Consider the following 14,935-nt stretch of genomic DNA (forward strand, 5'->3'; position numbering starts at 1 on the left):
TCATATCTCTAGGCTTGAAGACTTATAAGATATTATCGTCTCACGATCACTCGAGATAAATTCCATGAAGTGATACAAGTGAGCGTGGGTTAATTCCAATACTCATAACTTATGAGCAGTCATGAATGTTGTAGCAACCATTGCTATGTCTAAACACATTTAGCCATCTACAACCTCAATTCATGACAGTCTTAATTCATACCTACTTCCAACATATGAACAACTGTGGAGTGTTTAAATAACTTAGTCATTCGGAAAGAATAACTAAGCTATTCCGGAAGTCAAAACATGCAAATTGAAACACAATAATAATCGAATCCAATATGGTCTCAGAACCCTTTTAAATATAAATAAAACCACCTTTTATTTATCACCATATTGATTACACATTATTGATTGTATAATGTTTCAAATAATCAACTTAATACTTGAATAAAACAACAGTTATCCCATGCTCCTAGCATGTACACTTTGTTTTTCTAAACAATAGTTATGCCATACTCCAAGTATGCACACTATGTTTGTCTATGATCTTTACTTTGTGAAATAGATCAATTGAACATGATTCCAATGATGCTCATTTCATAATCCCAAATCCTTATTGTAAATGTAAAAATTCCTAATTCCTACCATTTACCAAAAATCTGTTATATTTTAAACTTATATGCACTGATCCTCTCAAAATGATTATGCACAAGGTCACCAAAACCTTGTCATCAGTCATTACAGAGGATTCCAAAGGAGATCAACTCTATGGAAACGAATTCTCATATTGAAAGTACATTGCTTTGAACATCCTTCTTGCATTATGGTTTTCTAATCTTACACAGATTGAATAACTTCCACCTATGGAGACATTTCCATAGTCCCATTTTGACTATCACTTCTAAACAAGAGTTGCCTCTTTTCAAAAAATGTCAATATGGTCCTGCTAAAATTAACACTATACTTCCAAATGTCCCTGAGCAACCAATCTTTGGCAAACCTCAGATTGTCCTCGACAATTGCTTAATCACTTTAGTCATATCCAGTTCTAGACTTTTCCCTTCTAAATGCCCTGAGCATTTGAAAATTTTAGAAAGGATGAATATTATAGCACATGAAATCAATCCTATATCCGAAGCATATGGGACACGATTCATGATGTCTCACATAAAGACATGATACTAGACCAGCCTTTTGCTACAAAATTTTTTATTTGCCATTTTTTCAAAATTTAACTATGAAGAGGGATGCCGTAGTCACAATCGAATTTTAATAATGCAATATACATAGAATTTCTTTAAGTTGAACCATTCCAACATAAAATATATATATATATATATATATATATATATATATATATATATATATATATATATATATATATATATCCTTGACTAAAGATGATTAAAATCTCAATCTAAGCTTTTAGAATTGAATTGAAGTATAATTTCCCCTCCCTTAATTATAGCAAAACAATTTTTCAACCCCTGCAACTTCACGAATTGAAACTTTTGTTTTTCTATAATTAACATTGCTAGCTTGCAATAATAATAATCATAATTATCATGCTCCTACTAACATGATGATTATTAGCATAACACTTATGCTCCCACTAGCTTTGACATGTTTTCAGAAATCGGTTGGACTTCTAAAATTTAGATTCATACACCTTTCATTAGATAGCTCACATGTGTGTCTAAACAATTTCCAGAACTATGAAAAGGGATGCCGTAATCATAGTCTCAATTGTTTAGACCTTTTCCATTTCTCACAACTCCATGTTAGTGTGCCGGTTAACCACACACGCTCCACTAACGACTTTTGAAAATGCAAATAACACAATTGCTATCTACTTAAAATCTACTTAGTGAAAGCATTTCCTCACCATCATTCTCATGAATTGGAGAGAAACCTTATGACACTTAGATTTTATGGTGTATGAGTTCCTATCCATGTGAATTTGTCAAAACCATAATCACAAGACAAGGTTAGTGACAAATTCAGCCTTACATGGGTTGAACTTGTTAAATCTTAATTTCTTGTCACCTGGTAGCACAAGGCCCACCAATGCTTCCAAGCTGTTATGCTCACAATTTAGAACTAACAGAACTCATATGCGTAGTCAACTTAATAGGAACAAACACAGAAACTAGAATTATGTCAACTTAATAGGTTGCCAACCTTAAGTCGTGTGCTAGTGGTAAAACTCAGGTTTTACTCTTGATTAAATCTTAAAATCCTTTCAGGATCTTTAAGACTCCCACTGTCCTCTTGACATATAAGTTTCCCTAGTCAAGGACCATTCCTTGAAAAAACAAATATTCAAGGGATAGTGCGGATTCTTATCAATACTAACACTTCACACACTTAGTCTTAGTTGGTCTTTGTCTTATCCAAGACATCACAACTTATCAATTTCAAATGTACAAGAGTAGAAAACATTTTACACTACATTTGATAAGTTTTTTAAACCTTATTTTATGTCACTCAATGTTATAATCCTGGAGTATAACTCTAAGAATTGTTTTGGAACGAAGTATGACTCATTCTCTTGATTTTAACCATTCCAACAATTAATGAGCCCTCTTCTTATTCATAACAATGCACTAAGATGTCCTTAGAGTATGAATTTGTGATATGGTATCTTAATCATTAAGATGGTCATAAAACACGATACTAAAGTACTCTCCTATCTTTTCAGATTTGAGAAACTTTTATTTTTCTGCCTAATTTGATTATTTCCCATTCGTTCTGTCACACATTGAAAAGTTTTCAATGCTTCAGAATTCTACTTAACCTTATAAGTATAGCCATATTTACTAAGCTTTAGCAAATCATGACGAATAGTCTTATCAATCTTTGTGGTGGACTTGACCAGTGCACAAGCATGTGTACTCGATCCCTTTAGTCCTATCCTTGTTCACATAAGGAATTAGTCTTAATTTTCCAAAGATGAAAATTCTCATCCATCATACAATACAACTTGTATGATTCCAAGTTTCCATCCAATTGAAACTTGGGTGATGAGAAACTTTCCTCATGTGTTAAATTTAGACACTACCACAAATGAGAGAATCAAACCCATTTTTCCAATATTGCTAGAAACATACAAACATCAATTTTCCATAAGTGCCATTGTAAGGGGATATAATATAAAATAAAATAAACAAAATTTTTATTTCTTTATTAAAATGCAGAAAAATATTCCTTACAATGTAACTTTAAATGGAAACTATGCTATTACATATTCCCTAGCAATCTATCATAACTTCTAAGTAGTAGCTCAAAAATCCGATCCTCGAACCATGCGATAGAAATCCATTTTCGCGATCAGATTCAACATACTCTTCTTTTAAGCTTCCTTCCTTTTGCTTGATCCTGCTAAACATCAAGATGCAATCTAGTCACATCATGTAATAAGAATCAACAATTAGGAACTTCAGCAAAGTTAGATAGTGTACTTACTTGAAGCAGAGTCAACCATTTTGTCTCTTTTTGCTTTCAAATCTTTCAGGTATTCAGGGCAGCTTGGCTTCCAATGTCCCTTCTTATGACAATAAAAACGTATAGACTCTTTGGGAATGGTACACGAGACAATCACAGACTTAGACTTTCCCTTTACCTTTCGGTCAACCAGGTTGACCAAGGTCGATCCCTTTCCATTGGGAAGAGAAAGCTTTTCTGGACTTCCAATGTTGTCATCATCCATGTCCATGGAAGTTTGAGAATTTGATTTTTCACCAATATTTACTTTTCCATTGCGCCAAAACATTTATGATTCAACAGCAATGAGCAAATAAGAAAGATCAATAAGAGTCATGTCGTGATCTGTCACATAGTAGTCCTTAATGAACTCACTATATGACTCCGGAAGTGTCTGAAGAACCCAGTCAGCAACCAGCTTACTTGAGATATCGACACCTATCATTCTCAACCTGTCAATGTGTGACTTTATTTCTAAGACATGAGTGCACACAGGGTTTCCATCTTTATGTTTCATTGCCAGTAGGGCTTGAGTGATCTTGAACTTTTCAAGTCTTCGAGCTTGTGGGTCAGGGAGAATAAATGGAGGAGGTGGAGGAAGTGAAGCATGATGTTGAGGGACATCATCTTCAAGAGGAAAGCTTGTTCCAAGCATTTTGGGAAGATCATAGTTGTCTGAACCAGACATCTACAATGGGAGAAAATCAAGTTAGTTGATTCAAGTCCTTAATATAACACCCAATATGAAATATTAAGGCTAAGACCCAACACAATATTTTATAACTTGAAAGAGGGATGCCGTAATCCAAGCTATAAGATATTTGAAGGTAGGCGAATGACGATTCACCAATTTCCACCATGAAAACGAAATAATTTTATTAGGTTTTTCCTGGGTTTGAAATTCCTAAATATTTTGAGATTCATTGAACGTTTCAATGGCATGTTTCAATCTCGAGTATGCCCTTCAAGTTTTGTGACTGGGATGCTGAGGATCACAAAACAAGGTGTGAATAACCATACTAATTCACTTGGTACCCTTAATATTATCACCTAATCAATGTGTCGGTTAACCACACACACTCCATTGATCTATGACAAACATTAAGTCACCCTTCGTGATCCTTACTAGTCCAAGCTAGTGTGCCGGTTAACAACACATGCTCCACTAACGACTTGGTAAGGTACAAAGTGTGAATTCCATGGACTAGCACCATGTTCACATTTTTCCTAAAGTAACTAAGATTGGGAATTAAAATATTTAATTACTTTATAATAATCATTATACTTTTAAGGAGGATTTAAAGTCATTTTCCTACTCGTTCGGCTAACGACCCTCCACCGATCAAGGAAGCGGTGGGTGAGAGTGGAAACCCATTAAGCTGCCATTTTATAGGCAGCAACGTTATACCCCCTAATAGACCGGCTTCGTGAATGAGGCCTACTAACGATAAAACGACTTGTTCTTATACATACATATATATATATATATATATATATATATATATATATATATATATATTAACCATTAATCTTAAAATAGTATAAGGGTAGAATTTTAACTTTTAAAACTTCAAGGGTTGGAATTAAAGTTTATTAAAGTGTGTAAAAGTTTACAAATTCCAAAACTTGAGGGCAAGTTTTGTAACTATCCAAAACTTTTCATTTCATAACTTATGAATTAAAGGTTCATAAAAATGAAGACTCTTCATTTTTATGTAACTTATGTGGTTTAAATGTGTGTTTAAAAGAAGTGACCTTTGGATATCGATAACTTGAGGACAAATTATGGACTACATTAAAATACATAAATGATCAAGAATTAATCCTAAACAATTCAGCAAATAATTCCTATCATCTTCTAAATTCATAAGAACATGAACATGATCATCAAAGTTTCAAGAATTATATGAACACATACAAAGCATAAAATTTTGATATAATCTATTGTAAATGGATTAGAACAACCATTACACCAACTAAAACAAGTTTTAAAACACCAAAACAGTTTAGGGTAATGTTTCTAGTCCATTTCCAGCCGCAAAAGTCGAAAATCTCCATTCTGAGGCTCCTACTCGCCGAGTGCACGAACCTACTCGAAGAGTAGGTTGAGTTTACACGTGAACTCGGCGAGTCCCCCCATGGACTCGGCGAGTTCATCAGGTAGACAACAAAAATTCGACTTTTTTCACTATTTTGCATCAAGTGTCAAACAAACAAGCCTAGGCTTTGATACCACTGTTGGGTTTTGAGCATTCTAACACTTCCTAAGTGTACATGCAACCCTAATAAACGTTGGATCTATGTGTTGTCTAAATACATGCAAATTTTGTTTTCCAAGGTTTATAACTTATCTAGCATGGCATGGGGAACTTTTAAACATAAAAGGAACTAGATGAATTACATACCTTTTGATGAGTGTTGATTCCTTGGAGTTTGAGAGCCAAGCACCAATAATGTGAATGCCTCAAATGGAAATCACAAATCACCACAAAATTGGAAAACTTTATGAGAGAGTATACACACTCTTAGAAATCGGCCACACCTAACACACACACACACTAGGGTGCTTTTTCATGGAACATAAGCTTGTTTATATAGTGTGCATGGTTAGGGTGAAACCCTAATAACCCATGTCTTTTCCTTTCCAAGGATCCATGGGTTAAAAGCTCCATGGATCATCCATGGACTTCCATATAAGCTTAGCCCATTAACAAATGAGCATTAGCCCACACCATATAAATATAATAGCCCATGATTTAATTAGTCTTCCTTTTAATCACTAAATTAATTCATAAATAATTCAAGATTAAAACTAATTAAATAACATGACTTTATATTAATATATTATAACTTATAATATATTAATAAATCGTAAGTATAGAATTCTCATAAAATTATCCATAAACAGTTTGGGTGAAGTGCAACCCAAATGGACCATGCCGGTCGGGTCAAGTATATACCAAATAAGTTATGGACTTAGACACCTTATCCAACAGTGGGCACTCTTCGTCAGTCTGTCTACGATCACCCATATGGCATCCACACCCCTCGTAGTCCTAGGTAACTTCGTGATGAAGTCCATAGTGATCTCTACCCACTTCCACATGGGAATGGGTAGTGGTTGTACCTTGCCATGTGGCCGCTGATGGTCGGCCTTGCCCTTCTTGCAGGTCAAGCACCGCTCCACGAACCAGACGATCTCCCACTTCATGTAGGGCCACCAATAACTCAGTCTCAAGTCCCTAAACATTTTCGTATTCCCTGAGTGTATAGAGAAATTGGACTTGTGTGCCTCCTCTAATATCCTCTGTCTCAGTCCCCCAGTCACCGATACCCACACCCGGCCACACTGAGTCAAGAGGCCACGACTATCCTTAACAAAAAAAGGATATTGTCCCTGAATTTTCTCTATCTTCCAATTCCCTTTCATCACTACCTCGACTTGGGCCTCTTTGATCATATCCAACAAAGGAGAAATCATAGTCATCCTCATACAAATGTTCCTAATCGAGGACCTTGCTGCCTTACGGCTCAAAGAATCGGCCACCACGTTGGCCTTCCCTGGATGGTATAGGATCTCACAATCATAATCATTCAGCACATCCATCTACCTCTTTTGTTGCATGTTAAGGTTATGATGATCCATCAAATATTTCAAACTCTTGTGATCGGTATAAATGGTGCACCGTACTCTATATAAATAGTGCCTCCAAATCTTGAGGGAAAACACCACCGCCCCCAACTCGTGGTCATGAGTGGGGTAATTCGCCTCATGAGGCTTCAATTGCCTCGATGTGTAAGCTATCTCATGCCCCCTCTACATCAGTACAACACCTAACCTTGAAATCGATGCGTCGCAGTACATCACCAAATCGTCTAACCCCTCGGGTAGTACTAGGATCGGGACCTCGCATTACCTCCGTATCAGGGTCTCAAAAGCCAACTGCTGGTCCGTACCCCACCAAAATGTCACATTCTTCTTGGGCGAGCGGGTCAATGGCATAACTATCTTGGAGAAATCCTGGATAAACCTCTGATAATAGCCCACTAAACCCAAGAAGCTACGGATCACTGATGCATTCTTTGGTACCTCCCACCGTAGCACCACCTCAACCTTGGCTGGATCAACCGAAATACCCTCTTGATTGATGATATGCCCCAAAAACTGTACTTCTTGCAGCCATAAATCACACTTGGAGAACTTTTCATAAAGCTTCTTTGCCCTCAGGGTGTCCAGTACTTCCCTCAAATGCTGATCATGGTGCTCCTTGGTCTTAGAATAGACCAGGATATCATCAATAAAAACAATCATCAACTGAGCCACCATCGGTCTACATACCGTATTTATGAGATCCATGAACGCTGCTGGGGCATTTGTTAGCCCAAAAGGCATCACCACAAACTCATAATGCCCATACCGAGTCCTGAAAGCTGTCTTCGGTATATCCTCATCCCGAATCGTCATCTGATGGTACGCTGAACGAAGATCAATCTTGGAAAAGCAAGACGCACACTACAGCTGATCGAAAAAATCATCGATCCTTGGCAACGGATAACGGTTCTTCACCGTTAATTTTTCAGCTCTCGTTCTGGACAAAATCGAGTCCTTTATCAAGTCCAAAGACCATAAGGACATGCTTAGAAACCTATTGGAAGAAAACAATAAATTAAAAATCAAGACCCAAACCATGCAGAAATTTAACTCACTGAGTGCCAAGTTGAGTTTAGAAAACAAGATAAATGTGGAAAACACTTCTGAATTTGACGAGGACAATGATATGAGTGAAATATCTGTAGAGGATGAAGTTGACTATTTACAATTTGTCAAAAGCGAATCTACCAAAGGTCTTATATTTGAAAATTCAGTTGAGTTCGCTCGGATATCCCAAGAAAAATTCAAAGTTCTGAAAGAAAAGGTTGTGTTATATCAAAAGGTACAAACAGTACCAAATCAGGTATACGCCACAACAGGAGTTACTCAGAAACACATCGCCGAACTTACAACCTTAGTAAACGAAGACAACGCAGGTGGCTATGATGATTATTTTTGGTCTTCTCCAATTGACAATGTAGATGAAACTGTCGGTTTATCGGAAAGAACTTCATGGAGAGTCAAAGGCAGATACGTGGGAAAACCACTCAACAAGTCTACAAGCTTTGATGTACCAAGAACAAGTGGTACTAATGAAATTCAAAGCGAGCTTGAAAAGGCAACAAGCAAAACCTCTTCATTGAAGAGAGAAACTCATGCAGAAAGATCGAAGCCAAAAGAAAACATTCACAAGTCTCAAAAGCAGCTTGTTGAACAAAAACAACAGCGGAACAGAAGATATAAAAAGAATCTCAATGAGCGTAAGCAGTTTTGGCAGTCCCAAAACTCCAATTATGTCCGCAAAGACTAACTCTGATCCATGCACTCACTGCCAATCGTGTAGTCAAACGAACCAAAGAAGCGGTTTCGGTCCTAAATCTAGTAGTGACAAGAATTGAAAGGCCTTTTTCGATTCCAAATCCCATCCTCCTCATTCTCAACCAAAGCAAAATCCTAACAAGGATGTCAAGGGAAAAGGAAAGGTCATCTCAGAATATGAAACACAAATGAAGAAGACGACAAATAACATTAGGAAACAAAAGAACAAGTTTGTTAAGAATCAAAATAAAATTCAACAATCTGATTCATACAAAATGAAACACTACAAGAAAATAGCCCTTTAATGACGCGCAAACAATGACACTCGCTGATAGACGACGCGCATTTGTAAGTGCCCTAAAAGATAATGTCAGTTTTGCAAAATTTGAAGGATAGAGGGCACGCATTTTTGCGCGCCCTAAAATTAGTGTCAGAAAAGAAAAAAAAGAAATGCGGAGGGCACCTTTCATAAAATGTGCGTCATGTGAATGTGTCGCTTTATAATTTTAAGTGAAACACGCGTTTTAGGCGGGAAATGAAATCGACGAAAATTACCCCCGCCTATTGAATCCCAAAATTAATCCCCCCGCCTCTTCTACTTAGCAAGAAAAAGCCCTAGGTCCGTCATCTTCATCTTCAGTATCATCAAACATCTCGTTCATCGGATCTCTACTTGATCTCCTTCTTATCAGTATCACCAAACATCTCATTCACCACCTCCGCCCTATCAACATTCCCTTAATTTCAATTTGATGCAGGTAATACACGACCAACTGTAAGTCTCTCTCTCTCTCTCTATCTCTCTCTCTACCCCTACTGTTCAACAACAACCTAGACACCCACCACCCCTTGTCTTCTCTCTGGTTCACCACGGCCACCAATGAAGCCCCATTGTTTTATCCAAAATGGGCCCAAAATCATGAACATAATCAAGCCCTCTTGGAATGAAAATCTTCCCGCCCAAATAGTTCTATTGCTGACGTATCGTAGCCATTTATAAGTCGATTTCCTTACCCCAGTATCCCCCAATCGCAAACGAATCAAACCCTAACCCTAGATTTTTTGCTAACTAGGTATGTTTTCTTCCTCTTTTTCCTCGATGTCGACTCTAATTTTTTTCATTTACAACCATTTTCGCTTCGATTTTTGACCTAGTTTGTTGTTTCGGTTGTTTCATTCAGGATAAAACGATGAAAGGAAGCAAATCAAGCGGCGCTACGAGGAAAGCCGATACCAAGTACGATTTAATCTAAGTATGTTTAAAACATACCATCTGCTAGGGTTTAATGTTGTATTTTTTTTTCATCTTCAATGAAATTAGGTTTTTGTTCTTCCTCAGGATCATGATTTCGGTACTTTTTAACAATTGTTTGTTGTAATTTTAGGTTGGCTGTAAAGAAGACTGCAGCCAAGGGGAAAGCAGCTAAGGATCCCAATAAACCCAAGAGACCCGCTAGCGCCTTCTTTGTGTTCATGTTAGTAGCTGTTCTTCGTTTATCACTACCTTCATGTTTTACTTCCATTTCCAAAGTTTAAATATTTTTCCTCTTGTTAATGTTATAAAGGGAGGACTTTAGAAAGCAGTTCAAAGAAGATCACCCTGACAACAAATCTGTTGCTGCTGTAAGTGATCTTCCTTTTTGCCTTTTGTCATCGAAACTTCTTAAGCTTTGTTTCAAGTATTCTGTATCTAGATTGAGTTGAGTTTGTGTTTTTAGATTTTGATTTGGATTTCACTTGTGTATAATTATCAGGTTGGTAAAGCTGGTGGGGCAAAATGGAAGTTAAAACTATACTAGTGCTCTCTTTCCTTGGTTTTCATACTTATTATTATGATCCAGTTTCACTGAGCATTGTCGAACAAGCTGCAAAGCCACTTGCAAGGCCTGTAAGAGTAAGGCCCTGTTTTGTTTCTTGTCATTAAGTGATGTCTGGATAAATAATATTATAAGTTGTTGTTATTATTTTTTAAGGTTTGGGTTTTAGATGCTACACCTGGAAAGGTACGTGCAGGTAGAGACGGAGATGATCATCCTGCTGAATTGATCATTTCTCTAAGAGCATTGCCTAACCAGGTGTGTTTTGTGTTGCACAAAGAGTAACAACTTTTTTTTGGTTATTTTATAAATATCTAACTATATATTGTCCCATGATCTCACGTATTCACTTTCATATGCAATCTTGATGTATCTCATATACATGATTCTTGTTAAACTTTTACAATCTTAATTTTTCTATTATCTTTTTTCAAGGAAGGTCACATCAAAAATGGAGGTCATCAGTGGTCTTGTGCGTGAGGGGTTTTTGAATGATGTGGCTCAGGTAAATCTTTTTTTTATAAGACAAATAATAAATCTATTTTCATCTTCATTTACTATTTTTCTTTCTCATTGTAGAGGGACCTGGGCTCACAGTTGGTGGCCAGTATATTTGAACTCGTTTGCAATCCTTTTCTGCTTTCCGCCAGTGGGGTGATTCTGAACAGGTATCTAACATTCAATATCAACATATTTTAATTAAAAAAACTTAATTTTTTTGATGATGAAATTAAAGAATTTGCAATCACATCACCAGATCGAAGAATACGTATATTTTGGTATAGGACTGGTAAACTAAGACGTGTCTATGATGAATCACTTGAGGTAAGTAAATTTACTCTTTTGCCCTCAGTTTCATGACATTTAAATGTATATATCCTTAACTATTCTGAAGATTTAACCTAACTTTGGTTTGTTTAGAATGCTCAAGATCTTCAAAGAAGCGATGTTCCTTTGTATCGATGATGCAACCAAGGGTAGGGATGTCTTTAAGGAAAAGCCTCCTCCTGATGAACTTATGGCTGCATCAGATATTGGAAAGTCTGTTACAACATCTCTTCCAGAAAATGTGGTAAGTAGCCTACTTTTTGCTTTTAAAATGATTTATTTGATTTTAATAAATAATAATTAATATCCTTGATGATATATATATTTACCAGATTATGCACACAACATTTCACATATTATTTTTTTTGTTTTTTGTATGCCAAGATTCAATTTTTAATATTTTTTTATACCTTGGCAAGATTTATTGACTTTCCAACTCTGTTATAACATAAGGAGTGTTGCCTTTCTAGACTGAATAGACCATCTAAACGAGACTAAATGACCATTAAAAATGCTAAAAATGAAAAAAAAAAAAATACGAGTTATAAACTAACCTTTGGAACATGGATGAAAACCATCCTTTCTTCTTTGAATCTACTTTCTTATTTGTCTCTGCTTCATCATCATCTGTGCATCATTCCTCTGATTTTTGTTTATTCAACTACATTTATAAAGATCTTGTCATATTTTTTTATGTTTTTTTTACTTTTCAGCTCTAGTGGAAGCTCTGTCTGCATTAGTTCTTGTTGTTCTATTTTTTGGTTCAAAAATTTGGAACTGCAAGAGCGAGCTTTTTGTTCTCACCTATTATGGGTGCATGGACATTGACTACTCCTTTTATTGGAATTTACAACATCATATATCATTACCTTTCTATTTTCAAGGCAATATCTCCACATTATATCTATCAATTCTTCTCAAGGAATGGCCATGAGGGATGGTTGTTGCTTAATGGTATGGTCCTTTGCATAACAGGTAAGAGCTTTCTTCCTTTTTTTTCTTTTTTTAATTTTTTTTCTGTTAAATTTCTGGATGGATAAATGATATCTGTCTCTTGAAAGTAATGAATGAACATATAGACTGGTTATTTATTGAGTAAATGACCATTTTACCCTTCTACCTAGAAGTGATGCTCAATAGAGGTTAAGTGTTTTTGAATTGAAGTTTTAAATGATAAAAATTACTATTTTTTTTGTTGACAAAACTACAAAATTGGTTTTGGTCCCTGAAAGATTTGAAATGACTGTTTTGCCCTTTTAATTTAATTTTTTTATGTTTTTTCATATTTGTTTTAATATTTTATTAATTAAAAGTAAAAGGGAAAAATAGTCATTTCAACTTTCTTAGGACCAAAACCATAGGAATTTCTTGATTTTAGAACAAATCAATAAGAGTATGTTACTATTTTTTGCATTTAACTCTCTAAATAAATGATTATTTATTTTTTAGATAGTGTTTTACCTCCTCAAGTTTTGATCATTAATTTGATTGCTAAGTGTGCTCATAAGGGCACAGAAGTTAGCTTATAGTTCTCTTTCTGCTTTTCTACTCTTTTAATCCCAATCTGTCCTAACTATTTCTCTACGCCTGTTCATACTACTTCTTAAGGTATGGGCAATTGCAGATTCTAGACGACAAGGCTTTCTTGGCTTCAAAGAGTTTATTACTACAATGCAAGTAGTTTTTTAGCTTTATCTTCTTTCTCTTCTATCCACCATTTCTGTATACATGATCCTTTTCGGTGTGTGTGGTGATTGTAGTTGATTTCTATGGCACAAGTAGGACACACATTAAGTAGCGACCTCTTAAATTCTGATGGTAAGCTGTGTAACCACATCATCTTTTCTTTACACTTTTAACATGTAAATATGTAATATTTTAACCTTTGATTACCTTTCTTGTGTTCATGTTATCTTACAATGCAGTTGATTATGAAAATTTGAAACCACCTGTTATGGATAGTCTGGATGTCTTACTAGCTGTATGTATACCTTTCTCTCACCTTAGCTATATGCATGCCACTATGAGCCTAAAAACTAAATATATTTCTTGAAAGTTAACATGTTTGTTAATGTATGCAGAAGAAAAAGCGTCCAAAAAGTGATCCTTAAACTAACGGTAGTCCTGCAGTTGAAATAGAAAACTCAGATCCTGATGTTATGGGGCCTCAAAAGGTTTATAACATTTATTGTGTTCATTATTTAAAGACATCATTTAAGATTCATTTATATAAAGAATTAAAGATACATTTGATTATAATCAAGATTAAGGGAGACTTGTAATCATGTTTGGCATTCCTTTCCAGTAAGAAACAGAGTTGTATGATTATTTGTTAGTTTTATAGGAATGTATAACACATGTTAGCAATGTATTATTTTTGTTTAACATTTGAATGATTCTTTGTATGACATTATAATTTGTGCAATTTATTTTATATTATGCAATGGATTGTATTTTTTGTGTATGGTATTTTATTTCTATTATAAGAAATTAAATGAAAATTTAATTTAAAAATTAATAAATATATAAATTTATTTTTTTTTAAACATTTAAATTTACGATACGCAAAAATGTATGTCATCTTCATTTATGACATGGCCTTTCTTGACAGGGGCTTTCTTGATACGCATTGCGTGTCATTAACACGCGCGTCGTAAGGTTACGACACGTGAATGCGTGTCGTCTTCTTTTATGACAGGGCCTTCCTTGATACGCATTGCGTGTCGTAACCGCGCGTCGTAAATGCGCGTCGTAAATGCGCGTCGTCTCTCCTTATGACAGGGCCTTCCTTGACACGCATTTGCGCATCGTCTGAGCGTTTTACGACGCGCAATGAGCGTCGTAAAAGGCCTTTTTTCTTGTAGTGAAAGCTAACAAAATTAAGGTTTTCACCATCAAAAGGAAAGACAAAACCACTTTAATAAAACAAACATATTTGGTTGATCTTTCTATTGCTATTCCTTTTTTTTTGTAAAAGGCTCATGTGGACCCAAGCGACTTTAGGTTCCTAAATCTGCTTGATTTTTTCAGGTTATCCGTGACGAGCAGTTCGACGACGAATTTATATCGATAGTGGCTGCTCGCGTCACATGACAGGGAGACGGGAAGAGCTGAGGGAGTTTCGGGCTCTAAAAGATAGTCGATGTGTCAAGTATGGAAACAACTCATATGTCACAATAAAAGGCTATGGAATGATAACAAACGAAGATTTTTTCATTTGAAAGGTGGCCTACGTGGAAGGATTTCAACACAATCTCATAAGTGTCTCGCAATTGGTTGTAGGGACTGGCCTGAATGTCTCATTTGATGATGAAGGATCCGGAATCATTGAAAAGAAAACTAAGACAGTTCTGTTGAATTCCCGACGCAAAGGCAAAATGTATCCATTAAATCTAAACCCAATACGAGGGAA

At 35.7% G+C, this 14,935-nt stretch overlaps 1 long non-coding RNA gene across 1 annotated transcript; it reads left to right on the forward strand.

Annotated features, from left to right (window-relative positions):
• The first annotated feature begins 10,263 nt into the window (after positions 1-10,263).
• LOC145058742 (uncharacterized) lies at positions 10,264-10,666 on the forward strand. Its single transcript, XR_013686490.1, has 3 exons — positions 10,264-10,353; positions 10,444-10,501; positions 10,633-10,666. It is a non-coding gene; the product is annotated as an uncharacterized LOC145058742 (long non-coding RNA).
• The last annotated feature ends 4,269 nt before the right edge of the window (positions 10,667-14,935 follow it).

The sequence above is a fragment of the Lactuca serriola genome, chromosome 6 (genome assembly GCF_051521515.1).
Source record: "Lactuca serriola cultivar US96UC23 chromosome 6, Lser_US96UC23_V15, whole genome shotgun sequence".
Lineage (NCBI taxonomy): Eukaryota > Viridiplantae > Streptophyta > Magnoliopsida > Asterales > Asteraceae > Lactuca > Lactuca serriola.